This window comes from Anthonomus grandis, chromosome 22, assembly GCF_022605725.1.
Source record: "Anthonomus grandis grandis chromosome 22, icAntGran1.3, whole genome shotgun sequence".
NCBI lineage: Eukaryota > Metazoa > Arthropoda > Insecta > Coleoptera > Curculionidae > Anthonomus > Anthonomus grandis.
In genome coordinates this window covers 47,764,433-47,780,230 of record NC_065567.1, presented here as the reverse complement: position 1 = coordinate 47,780,230, position 15,798 = coordinate 47,764,433, and positions in this window count along the sequence as shown.

Sequence of the window (15,798 nt, the reverse complement as noted above, 5' to 3'; positions counted from 1 at the left end):
CCATCAAAGAAGAATCCCTACAAGGAAATCTGTGGCACTTATTTATGGGACCTTTTTAAGTACTTTGAATTAACCGAGATTTTGAGACAAAGTAACGATAAATCATTTGCCATCGCCTTAAATAATATGGCCTGTGTTGCGATGACCGACGACGATGTGAAGTTAATTAAGTCGAGAGAGGTTCCTACTGACTTCCAAATACCAGAAGACACCATCCATTTATTCAGTGTCAATAGTGATGTGTATGCATACAATAACGAAAAATTGTCTACGTATAACACAGAGCGGTCGGTGAGTGAAGCCAAAGATGTAGTTAAAGGTAGTTGCTCTGAAAAACTAAAAACATTATTTTTGGAGCATGCGAAAGATTTTAAAAAATCTGAGAGTTTTGGCTTGATGTTGACTTTAATTCTACAAGTGGATGCAAAATATATGATCTCTCTCAACATAGATACCAAGGATGGTTTAGTCAATGGTGCAACAGGTGCCCTTCGAAAAATTGAATATGACCACAATCAGATTCCAGATAGGGTATGGATAGAATTTTTCGATAAAAAAACTGGCATAGATTGTCGAAACAAACGTAAAGCTCATATGGAAGCCAAGAACATACCGACCACTTGGACACCAATACTAAAAACTGCAAGAGCGATCAAAATCCAAAAAGGGAGTAACGTCCACGTCGAAAGGCTACAGGCTCATCAGTGAGGGATCACCATCCATAAGAGTCAAGGTGCTACCTATGAACAAGTGGCTGTTCATATAAGTAAACGAATGTCCAGAAGCAGTGTGTATGTTGCCTGCAGCCGAGTTACCAAACTTAGTAGATTGTACATCATTGGACAATTCAAGGATAATTGGAATAATTTGTTACAAGAAAAAATATTTAACTGCAAAAATAAGTTCTATAACTAAGTACACTAAAAATTTCTCAGGAATAGTTTTTCAAGCTGTAACATTTCTTTTAAATGATATTTTTGTTATGGTAGTATACAATCCTCCAGTTTTACAATTTTACAAGCCCAACGTGGTTTAAGTGACATTATTTTTGGTCAGCAAGGACGTATATTAATTATTGGTGATTTTAATCAAGACATAATAAATGAGACCCAAAATGGCCTTAAAATGACTTTGAATTTCAAAGGTTTAACATCTAAACTTAGTGTAGATGAATCTACTACAAAATCTAATACTCAAATTGATTGGCTTTTCAGTAACTTTAAAAAATTTACAACATTTTATATATAATACCGTTTATAGTCATCATAAAGCCATAGTGGTTAGTATTTATGATAAAGATTTTATTTCAACATTGCCAAAAACTGTTAATGAGTTTAAAAATGTATCTGAAAAATTACACTTTAATGTAAAGAATACTAATAATAATAATCAATATTTAGCAACCCAAGCATCCTTACAGGAAGATGAAGAAAGCATTAATAATAGTGATGACATCATTTTAAGTTCTGATGATGAGAGTATTCCTAATGTTTATAGCACACCACCTTCATTGATGAATAGAGATAATGTTTCGTGTTATGCTAATAGTGTTTGACAGTCACTTTTATGTTCACCAGAAATTCGTGATTCAATTTCAAAGCGAAACACCAACATTAACTCTAGGATTCATGACATTTTGCTAAAGAGAACAAATTCTGCAATGGCAGTGCGACAATAACTAGGAGGCATATTCCTACGGCAAGAGCAACAAGACGCTAAAAAATTCTGTAGAAAATTATTGAGAAAATTGGACGTAGACGATGTTCAAATCTACATTAATGCTCGAGCCCATCTGGATGTAAAACATTGTGAAAACTGCAACATTAATGAATATGGAACTAACGATATGGTCAGTATATACATATATAGCATATCTTCCGGAAAACTGTGGAAATAATATCAATTCTGAATTGATGTTTATCCCTAGACAAAGTGAATTAATATGTCAAAATTGTAGTAATAATTTAACAACATTCTTCAAACTTACCTTTGTTTCTAAATATTTAGTTTTACAACTTCAAAGGTCTCAGATTAAAAATGGTCGTTCAGTTAAAATAAAAACCACCTTCTCAAATTTTAATAATCAAAATGTAGTTTTAGATAATTTCAGATTTAAGGTGAAGTGTGTTATCAAGCATCATGGTCAAGAGATTACTTCTGGCATTTATACATCCGTGGTCAACATTAACATTCAATGGTGAAACTGTGATGATAATAATATAGGTAAAGTATCTAATTTTGATGACACATTAAAAGATGTCTATTTGATGATATTAGAATTAATTACAAACTAAGATTAACTAATGCTTATATTATATTTTTTTAATTAACATATTTTAATTTTTTGCTTCTTTTACATTAAAACTCTTTTGAATTAAACAAAATTATATGCAAGCATTTCATAATTTTTAATAGACAATGTTCATGATGAAATAATAGATACTTTGAATAGAATTTTTTCTATACTGTATTTATCAAGTCATATTTATTATCACTGATTTATTGTTTAAAGTAAAAAAATATAAAACATATTGTAAATATGGAATTTCAGATAGATATTCTAGAAATAAATTCCGTATTTTGAAATAAAAAACGTTTTTGGTAAAACTAAATAATATGAGAAAACGAACAAAATAAATAATAAATTTATTCATTACATAGAATGTATAGAAACATAAAAAATTAAATAAATTCTTTGGTCCATATATTTTTTGATTATATAATTAATATTTATGTATTGCAAAATATTGATATTTCAATTCGAAGTTATACTCTCTTAACAGTTTTTATTTTTTAAACTTCAGTAATTTCAAGTAAAGTCTTAATACAACACATTTATTATGTTGCAAGAAATAATAAACCATTTTGGTATTCGTAATATGATTGAAATTGCATTAATATGTCCAAATGTTTCTATTTGTTAAGATTGTTTTACTTATTTTCCAACAACAAAAATAACAGGTTATTAATGATAATATTATTGATAATTAATATTGTGACCAACAAATATTTTTAAAATCATTATAATTTGTTTCTATAATACACTATGATTGTCTTATAGCTTAGCTACAGCGCCACTTGACATTAATAGCGACATAAGTAAATAAAAAGGCTTAAATAAAAGTACTAAAACAGCTAAAAATGCTAAAGTACCAAAAAGCCCAAAAACATTACAAGCAGCTAAGAAATGCCCAAGTAATATTGTGCTAAAATATTAATCCAATCAGGTACAAATACTAATATTTTTTCGTTGGGTTGGTTAACCTTATTAAAGATTTTTGTTTGGCATTACTAGTTCTATACGGAACTAAAAGTTTTTCACTTGGCTTTATAAAAATGTTTATTGAATATCAATAATTACATCTTTGCAATATATTTAATGTTATATTAACAAACATATAAATTTTAATAACTAAGGTGCAAGGAAAAGAAAAGAAAAATACCTGATAAAAAAATTGTAACATATGTTTTACTGTTACATGCTTTAATCCTTTTAAGTAACTACCAAAAAAACCACAATAATATTATACATATAATGGTCTTTCTTTTTAAAATCGGTCCTTTATAGGGCCACAACTTACATTATAAAAGAAATTCGAAATAAATTATTTTGTAGTTTTTATAAATATTAAGGTATTTCCATATAAAATTTTCTTTGGCGTAAATTTTAGGTTAGGATGAAGATATTAAGATGCGGTTTTCGCAAGCATATTTAGGCGTCATTAAGCTATTTTTTTGTATAAAAAAATTTATACCATTGCATTTAAGTTTTTTGAGAAAATTAGTCATTTGTGTCAGAAAGCCGAAAAAAGCCCTCTAGCGGCGAAATGTAAAACTAAAAAAAACATGAAATATAATAATTGCCCAAGTTTGATAAAATCGGCTAAGGCGTTTTCTGTATACAGGGTGTGTTTTAAGCCAACTTTTGAACACCCCCCACCACTTTATTTTTAGAGATACAGCAAAACTATTCAAATAAAAAAGGTTCGGATTAGTCTCAACTTTAATTTTTTTGTTAGGTTAATTCAGCAAAATTTACAGAAACATCAGTTTTCTAGATTCAAGATTGCAGTTGCGCCCCCTAGCGGCCATTTTAGAAACTTGAAAATATTTTCCAGGTCATTCTCTTGGCCATTTTAGTAATAAATTTTTTTATCGCAAGCTTCTACGATAAATAGTTTCCCAGATACAGTACCTTGCATTCTTATTTGGCCACCCTGTACATATGAATTTGTGTTATATCTAGTCATTATTAATTAATTTATTCATAATAAGAAGCCAGATTTATTTCAAGAAATAGGTACAGTTTCTGTTGTTATGAGTTTATATTTTGTTTTCTATAATATGTGGATATATATTATTTCGTTACAATTGTATAGATGGTTAAAATATATATATATATGTTTAATTTTTTATTTAGGTATGTTTGTTATATTATACATGTTTCTTATAATGTTTTAAACACTTAAGGAAACAAAAAAAAGCAGGTATTTTTTTTTCTGAAAATCCAAAAATTATTAGGATATTCAGTTAAAATATACTTTATACCTGCAACAATTCCATTTTTTACATAAAAGGTCTTATTAATACAGTACTTACAGTTAACTGTATTTAATTTATAATTTATTGTAACTATTTTTATGCATTTTAAAAACCTTTGTTAAATTTATTTTAATTCATCTTAAAATAAAATAATTAAAAGACAATTTAGCTTTTTTTTTTATTTGAAATTTGCTCCCATACCTATCGTGCCAATTTGAAATTCTTGGTAAGTATCTATATCTAAAAATCTTAAATGTCCTAAATAAACAATATCTTGAGAATTAAATTTCAATCAAACAGTATTTTAGTTGATGTGTTAATTCTTGAATAAAGTGATGAGGGATGTCTAATAAGCAATATTTATTTTTTTCCAACCTTAAATATAAAATAAAACTTTTTTTTTTCATTAAAAATGGGTATGGTAACATTTTAATAAAATGTGGGTATTTTATTAAAATTGTTTTTAATAAAATATTCACATTGAAACACAAACTGATAAGCGTATTGTTAATTTTAAAATAAAATTCTATTTAAATATATCTCTCATCACTCATCAGTTAACGCATCAACTTCTGTAATTCTGCAAATTACTTTAAATTTAAATATCAACCAATAAATCATGCTTAAATTTCCCGCCATATGCCACCCAAGATGGTCCCCCCCGTCTTTGTCAACAACGTCAATATAGCTGTCAACAGAATTTCTGTCTGTTTATTAGGCAACACGCATTTCTCTATATTTGTGTTCTGTGGCAAATAGCTCATATTTGGGACTTTAGTAACGATGCCGCAGTACACGGGAGAGCAGCGTGCTTTTTGCGTTTGGGCGTGTTATGAGAATAATCATGCGTACGTAGTTGTCCGTCGAATTTTCCGTCGACATTTTAGACTGCATGACATTAATGAGGCTCCCAGTTCAAATCTAATTAAGCAGTGGGTTAGAAGATTTGAGAGAACTGGTTCAATACAGAGTTTTAGAGTAGTTTAGTTATTTATAGTTAGCAATTTAGAGTATTTAGAAAATGAAATCAAAATTACCAGCCCATTTTCACGATTGTAAAGTACTGCCAGCTTATGTTGAAAGTGCGTGGATTCAAGTACAAGTCAACATACTTTCTACCGGCAGTCTTTTTTATATTAGCAATGTTATAAATATTTTAAATATCTAGAGCCAGCCCGTTTTGACGATTGCATCATATAAAAACGTCAAAAATGTCATTCCTGTAAGTGCGAGCGAGACAAACTTACGTGGATGCGAGCGCGCGAGAGAGAGCGTATCCACGAGCGTCGTTCATATGCTGTCTCTCTCGCACGCGCTAGTTCTACGTTTTCTCTAGCATTTTTGAATGGTGATTCATCAGTGACCATCTGCCTGCAATAGGGACGGTCTTTCGAGGACGGTTCTTCGGAGGAAGGGTATCTCGATCTAAAATAAGGGGTCACGTGTACGGTTAGTTCTTTCCACAGTGTTGGCCAGTGAAGACTAGATTATTTTTATAGATTATTTTGCTGTTATTTAAAAATGGAACGTTCATTCCCATGCGTTTTTTGTGGCGACAATCGTACAGGCGATAAAGTGGTGCCTTTTACTGTACAGACGTTACAAAAGTGTCGGAATGTGTTAGCTGCTCGCAAACAGTTTAATTTAAAATATAACGACGTCGCTTTACCCGTGTCAGAATGTGATGGCAGCTATCATGTGAAATGCCACAAAATCTTTCTCGCGGTTATGAAAAAATATTATGAAAGAAGAACGTCTACATCATCGGAAGTAGTTTCAGTACAAACAGGTAATGAAAATATGCAAAATTGAAATGAGACTATAATACTAAACTGCTGGTCAAATGAAACGCAAATGCATTTTTTTAGGCAATTTTTGACTTTTTATTTTTCATACACGGTGAGCGAAATTAAAATGCGTTTCATTTGACCAGCAGTTTATAGGATTTGTATTTTTTTTTGTATTTAAATATATTTTCACAGATGAACCAACACCAAGTACTTCATCTGCACACGAAACAGAAGAAACACCTCAAGAATGTGCATCTGATACATTGGATCCTTCAGGTGAACAAATATCAGAGACAGAGTTAAGTGTGAGCCTGGATATTTGTATATTTTGTAAAAAAAAAAATCAAAACTCACAAAGGACGCCAGGTACTCGTGGAAGCCTTTGCAGAATATTCAGACTCGTATAAAAATACTGATATAAAGAAACTGAAATTTTGAAGACACTCGAATCTCCGGAGCCTCCGTCTCTTTGCTATCATAAACTCTGCCGTGTTAACTATTTTGATAAATTAAAATCCAATGTAAGTCCGACATCAAACAAAGTTCCACATAAATCGAGAATTACATAAAAAAGCTGATGATGAATTTAAGCAGTTCGTCCAAGACAATATTATTGTTCGTGGCAATTGTTACTTTTTAATATCTTTGGGTGAAATTTACAATGATATCATGAAAAAATTGTCTGAAGCCGAAGGCCACAATTATGATAGTTGATGCAACCTTCACCACATGCTCAATAAAATGCTCGAAAAATTCGGTGATGAAATTAAAGTTGCAGCTTTCCAGAATAAAAATATCATTTTACCGAAAAACAGGACAATAGATGATGGCCTTTTTTTGTTATTAGAGGAAGAAGAAATTCTTCAAAGGGCGGCATTCATTTTACGAAAAAGAATTTTTAATAGAAAAGAAGCCTTTACCAATGAATGTAAAATTGAAAGACTTGATGACACGAGAATGTACGATACAAAGTGATCTGCTGAATTTTTATGTCACATTATTAAGCGGTGCCCGAAATCGACGTAAAAATACTCAAGATTTGTACAGAAAAGTACATTCAATTTCGGCTGATACAATTTACGCTGTAACCAATGGGAATATTAAGCCTGGAAAGCATATTACATTGGAAATGGCTAAGAAAAGTTTGACCAGTAGCCGTAAAGTCATTGATATTTTCAACAAATATGGTCACTGTTGCAGCTATCATGTTCTCGAAGAACTGGAAACAGAAGCTACATTTTCTTGGATAGGGAGAACTCAAGAATGCCCGGAAGGTATCACTTTAGTACCAAACTTAAATACTGAAGTTGCATTTGATAATTTCGACAGGTTTGTCGAAACTACCACTGGGAAAGATACCCTGCATGATACAGTTGGTATCATATATCAAAATTCTGTATTTGATGATAGCTATGACTATGGTGAATGTCAACGTGATACTACTGCCGAAAAATTATCTAAAAGAAGACGCAAATTTGATGTAGTCAGTACAGAATTGACACCATATACGAAGAAGCCGAAACTCACTAACATATTACAAACATCTGGTGATAACCAATGTACAATAAGTTCATCTAGTCTACAGACAGTACAACAATTAGATGCCCTTTGGGTTTTGTCACACGCTTTGAATTTTCCAGATGCCCCTATGTAGGTAGGATTCAACAGCCGATATTCTGAAGACATTAATGATACCAAACAAAAAATTGTCTATCTCTCACCAATCAATGTATCGCCAACTGATATCTCCGTTGTTGTGGAAACAATGATCCGCAGTCAAAAAATAGCAGCTGAATTTCAACAACCTCATATTGATGTCACCTACGATTTAGCTATAGCTAAAGTAGCAATGCAGATCCAACCCACCGAAAAACCACGATTTGATTATTTATCCATCTAGGTGCCTTTCACATCATGCTCGCTTATTTTAAAGCCATAGGCAAATACATTACCGATTGCGGTCTCACGGACGTTGCCGTTGAGAGTGGAATTATTGCCGGTGGTTCGGTAAATAGTTTTCTAATCGGAAAACATTTCAATAGGTGTAAAAGAATACACCCAATGATGGCTCTGGGCTTGGAGTGCCTTATGTTCGAAGCATTTGTGAAGCACGAAGCTATCAATAATTGTGATGAAGTACGTTGCGCTTTAAATGTATATGTCGTAGTCCTATTGTGAAATCCGCCTTTTTGCGAAGATCCTAGGACCTTCATGAAGTGCCGGCTGATAGTGAAAAATGATCATTTTACACAATCAGCCGGGCCTTTTCCCCCATATAGTGTAATTTCGCTTGTTTCCCAATCAGACTAACTTAAATAGACGCCACTTCACGAAGAGCCGGCTGAATATGAAAAATGAGATATATTATTACAATTAGCCCAAATATTAATGTAATGAGGTGATCCGTCTGGAATTAAGCTTTATTTAATCTGATACAGATACGTGCGTGTATTTATAACAAAAATATTTATTTAAAAAAAATAACAAAATAATACTAAAATATAGTAAAACATGAAGTGTAAACAAAATTTACTTATTTATTCGCACATGGACCACTTTTGTGACACCGTGAATTACATTGCATATTTGCTTTAAAGCACTGACATCTTTTGCTTTTACATTGAGTTTTAGATGGTTGGCATGAACATTTAACGTAACCTTGTCCTTTAAAAAGAGATTCTAAAGATACTGCCTCCCTTACTGATATAAACTTATTTTTATTTATTTGATCCAAAGTAATAAGCCCAGCTGTTGCTTTTTTTATATCTGGTCTATTTAACCACGATTTAATAATACCTCTGACAGTGTCAACCTGATACACTCCATTTTTAATGTCCGTTACGACAGTAATAAGGTTTTGAGGATCCCCTGGACTGCGATCAACTTTATCAATGTTAATAAGGACGCATTCCCCACATCAACATTAGGTAACATTTTTTTTGTCGCAGCTGCCATTTGATCAGCCTGGCGCTTTTGACCTGCAAATGCTGATAACTGTTACGCCTCGATTGTTTTCGAATTATTACATATATTACACATCGTTTTATTTATCGCGCATGAAAAATTTACAGTAAAATTACACATTTCACATACAATTGCTGGCGCATTATAAATTAGCTCTTGACATTCTACACATAAATCAGAACTCTGCAATTCACCAATTTCGCTTCTCATTGGAATATCCGGTTCTTCGGGTATAAGGATATCATCGCAAACTGTGTGTTCTTGACTGGTAATATTAAGAGTAATTCTGATAAAATATCATTCATATTTTTCCCATTATTTTGATCATATAAAGCAGTATTATTTTCAGTTTTTTTTAAACCATAATCTGAATCTGCTTTTCCAACGTTTCAACGTTTTCAACCATCGGTTAAAGATGTGAAAACTGCCCGAAAAAAACGTGTATGGAGCCCTTAACGCGGTAAATTCAAATTTCACCTCGTGATCTCGGCTCCGCGGGCTAGCCCATCGGTCGTATTCGGCTTTCAGCATTTGGGCCATTTGACGGGAAGAGTGAGCGTCGTTGAAACTTTAAACCTTGCCTAAAGACATTTTCGCGGTTTCGAGTAGTTTTTTTTTTGTAGGTATGTAAATTAGAATAATTATTATTAAACTATAATGGCAGATTTAAGTGCAAGTGTAAGTGTTCAGCCGCAGCCAAGTTCTGTTCGGGTCGCCGTAAGTAATAAAGTGGATTTGGTTAATTTTTTGCTGAAGTGTAAATTTCATTTCCTTAATTTAGATGATAAATTATTTGTTCACAAATTAATGCCGCGGCCGGGTATTAAAAATTTAATTATGAACTATAAAACAAGGAATAGATCATTTAATACCTCTTGGTTCTATAAATACGAATGGTTGACGGGTAGCGAGACAAGAAATAAACCATTTTGTTGGAATTGTTTACTTTTTGCGGAAAAAGCGCAAAGTCCGTGAAATTCGACGGGATATAATGATTTAAAGCATTTAGGTGTATCCTTGCAAAAGCACTGCCAATTCGAAGACCATACTTTTTCATCACTTAAATTTAAATTATTTAGAAAAAATAATTATAGCATACAGTGCGCTATAAATTCAGCATATCGCGAGAATATATTGAAACACAACGAGTTAGTAAAGAAAAATCGCGACGTATTACAAAGACTAATTGATTTGATAATTTACTTAGCAACGCAAGAGCAGGCATTTAGGGGTCATGACGAATCTCAAGATTCATTAAATCGGGGCAACTTCAAAGAACTGGCTTATTTACTATCTAAATTTGACAACAATTTTAAAGAATTTTTAGATGAATCTTCCGTTTTTAGCGGTTTGTCGAAAACCATTCAGAACGATTTAATCGATAGTATTAATTCAGTCGTTCGTGATGTTATTTCTGCTGAAATAAAAGATTCATCTTGTTTTTCTTGGCAGATCGATGAATCTACAGATATCACGTGTTTATCACAATTGTCAGTCACATTTCGATTTGTAAGAAATGATCAAGTAGTAGAACGCTTTATGGGCTTCTATGATGTAAGATGTAAGTGCAGAACGCAAAGCTGATGATCTGTTTAATTTGTTAATAAATAAATATCAGGAGTTCGATATTGCAAAAAAATTAATAGGTCAAACGTATGATGGAGCATCCGTTATGTCAGAAGAATTAAATGGTTAAACAGAAAAAAAATAAAGATATAGCACCTCTAGCAATATTTGTGCGCTGGCTACGCTCACAGAATGAATTTAATTTTACAAGATTCCGCTACTAAAGTAAAAGAATGCCGGATCTTCTTTGCAAATCTTACGGGTATATCAACTTTTTTTTCGAAATCTACGAAGCGTCCCAGAGTTTTAGATGAAATTGGGTCTAAGCGTGTGCCAGGAAGTTCGGAAATGAGGTGGAATTTTAAATCGCGAATTATCGATACTGTTATTAACAGTGGCGGCTCGCGCCCTGTAATCTAAGATAGGCGACATATTATTATAACAGTGCGCACACCGAGTAGCCCGAGCTCCCCCTCCCGCCGCTTTTTCGGGATTTAAAAAAAAAAATTGTGGTGCCACGGCCACTTGTCATTAATAATTTACTAAAATTAAGAAAAAAATAACGTTTTCGAAATGTTTTAAGAAAAATTACCTAAAAATATTTTTTTTTTTAAATTTAGATTTCAATAAAAAAAATGCGGAAACAAAAAAAAAACAAAATGAAACACACCTTTACAAAGTTGTATGAATTTAAATTATGATCGTAATTTTTGTGTTATATCCATATTTCATTTAATTTCACTAAATCCTTAGATATATACACTACCTACTGTTATTGACAGATACCTACTATAAGATGCAAAGATGCAGTAAATATTCTTCTATATTATAAACAAATACAAATAAATTAATTTTTATTAACATAGATCTTTTTTACTTACTTACCAAAAATGCATGGTTATTTAATTATGCACCTTTGAGCTTATGTAGTTTTCTTCTTTTTAATACTATTTCTAAAAAAGATTAAAGTTAAATACTATATAACTAAAAGATATCATAATATTCTTATACTTAACATAGATTTTGTTTTTAATTTTTGATTTTTTTTTTGTTTTTTTTTTTTAGTTTTTTATTTTAGTTGTAAAACAACTAATTTTTATAAATAAGGTTTATTCTTCTTTCCTTTAAAAGTGCAAACCTACTTATTATTAAATCTGTAAAATTATCAGATCCCTGTAAAGAGCAAAAGAGTTCCTTTTCGATGGAAATTAAAGCAAGTGATGATAAGCGCTCATTACCTATTTTATTTCGGGAATATGTTTTTATGCGTTTAAGGCATGAAAAATATCCTTTCAACTGATGTACTTGTGATTGGTATTGTAGCAATAAGCGTAAAAAGTGTAAAAGCTTGGAGAAATATTTCTTTAAGACCATTATCTATAAAATGTTTTTAAAACGACTCAACATGCGACTACATTGAATGTAGGCGACTACAACGACTACATTTAATGTTGTTAGTTCTTCATCGTGAAAAATTACACTTAACTCATTAATTAGTTGCTGTTTGTCAAAAATATTTTTATAAAGGTTGGTGACACTTGTAACTAAAAAAGTTGGAAAATTTTTCTCATACTCTTAGAACTTATAAGAATCAACCAATGCAAAATAAGTTAACTGCAAAAGATCTGCAAACCGAACATCTATTTGCGTCGAAATATTATCAATAATCTCATAAAATAAAATTCGCAAAGAAGACTTCATCCCCTTTGATAATTTTATTCTTTTTGATGGTGTAGGATTATCCACGCTATCTATCATATCGCCTGAAATTCTAATTTTTGCTTCTTCAAAAAATTGTTCGAAGGTTAATTCATTCCGCAAGGACTGTAGACGATCTTTTGTTAAAAATACCTGTTTTTGACAATAAGCTATATCTAAAGACTTTTTTTGCAAAATACTAAATAGTGGATCCGTAATATCAAATACATTTTTGTAAGCCGCGGTTAAAAAAGAAAATTCTAAACCTTTCATAAATCTAAGATATCCCTTTGCCCCCTTAATTGACTCGGATAATGATTGATCGTCAATAATTGTTTGAAAAACTTTTTTTAAGTCATTCCATTTTGAATCTAAAAGATGAACGATTTTTGAACGTGAAGCCCATCTGGTATCTACAGCAGTCGGTATCCTTTTTCCAACTATAGAGTCCAAAATAAATGTTCGCTTTGCAGATTGATGGAAGAAGCCGGGAATTGAAGTTACGCTCGCAAAAAAAGTTCGGCATTTTTTAATAGTTTTTGCTCCATTCTGTAGAACTAAGTTAAATCGGTGCGCACTGCAATGTGTAAATAAAGCTAATGGAGCATCGTCTTTAATTTATTTTGCAAACCATTTAACGAACCAGCCATTACGCTAGCGCCATCATAACATTGACCAACTAAATTTTTCTTATAATCAAAAGGACTTAAAACAGAAACAATTAATTCGTACATCGCGTCTGCCGTTCTATCTTGACTTACATAAAAAAATCCCAAAAATCTCTCTTTAATGTCACCAGATTGGTTTACATATCTGACCGAAATAGCGCATTGTGATTTTTCTAAAATGTCAGTAGTGTCATCAGCTTGTACAGAAAAAAATAATGATTCTTTTATTGCTTTATGTATTGTCTCCAAAAGATATTCAGAGATACAACCTATTATATCGTTTTGGATAGTCTTAGACAAACCAGAAAAATTATTGCCTATTTTTTTTAAATGGTTTTGCATTTCGATGTCACGTTTAATTAACAAGTTAAATGTTTCACGAAAATTGCCAGTGTTAAAAGAATCAGATTTTTCATCGTGGCCTCTAAAAGATAGTTCTTGTTTTGCAAGATGACAAGTGACATCAATCAAATAGCTCAATAAATTTCTATTTTTTCTTACATCCTCGTGATAGGATGTAAGATATAGGATTTTAAAAACAAAGAAGACTGTATTTTTAATGCATCCTGTATAGTGCTACTATTTTTTTGCAAGCGCTTTAGACTAAGGTAGCTACTCATATGCTCCTTTGACGATTCATGTTTTTTTATGCTAGCTGACAGATTTTTTAAATCGCAAAAACCCTGAGACACCCAAACATTATTTCTATTACCTCCGAAAAGTATACAAGGCCAACAAAATAAACTTTGTTTAAAATAACTACCACATAACCATTGATGGGTTTCGAACCACTGGGTCTTAAAGGATCGCGAGAATGCTTGGCCTTGCTTTTTGTCAGGTTTTAAAATTGAAAGGGGGGGTGTATATTGGTCGCCCAATAGAAATTATTTCCCTACGATCATTTTCAGTTAGGCGGGAAAATGAGTTTCTTGTAAAGAACAAATTACATCATGCACAGGGGTTTCGGCGAGATTATTGGCCATTCTAAAAAAAATAGTAAAAGGATCAAACAACTAGGTTAGGTATGCACCTCTACTTCTACAAAAATTACCTACTTTCTACTCAAAAATATACAACCCCTTAATAGGTACCTCTACTACCTCTACAAACTTTAATAGCACAATTATTATTCTAATATACTTATACTTATCTAATATAAACCAAATTCAAAATTCAATGGAGAAGCAACCATACGACGTACGACAGCAGAAAAATCGTTCAAAGCAAGAAAAGGAAGAAACGGAAGAAACCAGCCACAAACCGTTAATGAATAAAAACAAAACCCCGCCAAGAAAAATCTGGAATTATTTTCCTCCTATCATATTATTAGTATTAATTAGTACCAGCACCATCTTTATTGCTCCTATGTAGTTTTAAATAAGTGCAACAAAGACGCCACAGAGCACAAAATCCCGTCCCACCATTGATTTTCCATTGAACGAGGGCTCATCTCATCCGTGATTTAATTATCATACTGAAACTCACCCAATTGTACTAAAAATTAAATACGTTATAAAAATCGTAGTCATTGCTTGAAAATTTTACAGCAAAAAACCTAGACTGCCATGAAGAATGTACATTTTAATATTTTTTACATTTAAGTAAGAAAACAGAATCTGTACTGCGTGCTAAATTTTTTTCCACTTGTGCTAGATTTAGTACAATCGTACTCTAAAATCACCAGCCCTTTCCCCTTTATTGATCGACGAACGAGCGCTTCGACGAAGACGGTCGAAGGCGCCCGAATTGTCCGCCTAACAGTGCACTTTTTGTCGCATAGAATAATTTTGCTTCACGTCGGCCGCTGTAAGTTTTGTATAGGAGATTGCCGCCGTAGAGACCATTAAATACAGGCGGTTGGAAATATCGCCTTCCCATATATATCGTATTTATTTGATTTTATGAGGCCAGTCGCTTTAGGGTAGAAACATAGTGGAGCGGCGAGTCAAGAGTCAAGCGGCGCGTTTTAAAATCTTCCATACAATCAAGTTGATGCGCACATAGTGAGGCGGCGAGCAGTGCTGCATGCATCGACATAAATCTTGACTCATCGCTCGTGAAATCACCAACGATTTCTTTGAAGCGCTGCTCCAGTTGATTTGGGGCTTCCATTGCAGGTGGTACGGCGTGTTTGTTGTTTTTTGTTCTAGTTTTTATAATAGTTTAAACAACATGAACGTGGAGTTGTTTATTCTGTCAATACGGAATCGAGAACCTATATGGAATCAGCAGCTGAATGACCATCACAATCGTTATACATTGGACAAACTATGGAAAGAAGTAGGTGAAGAAAATAATTGTACAGGTACGTTTGTGTATACTAGGTAGGGCAATAAACAATTTTCTACTAATGTAATACTTCTAAATATTTATTATTTATATACAAAAAATAAATAAATTGTTGACCTAAAGGTAACTTTACAAAAGAAAAAATGTTTAAATTTGTTTTATAGGTTTTCCAAAAACGTTTTTCTGATTGTTTACACAACGAACCGTTTTTTTAATGAATGTTTCTTTAGTCTCTTGAGAAATGAATCATATTCTCATTAAAATATCGTGTGAATGTGTCC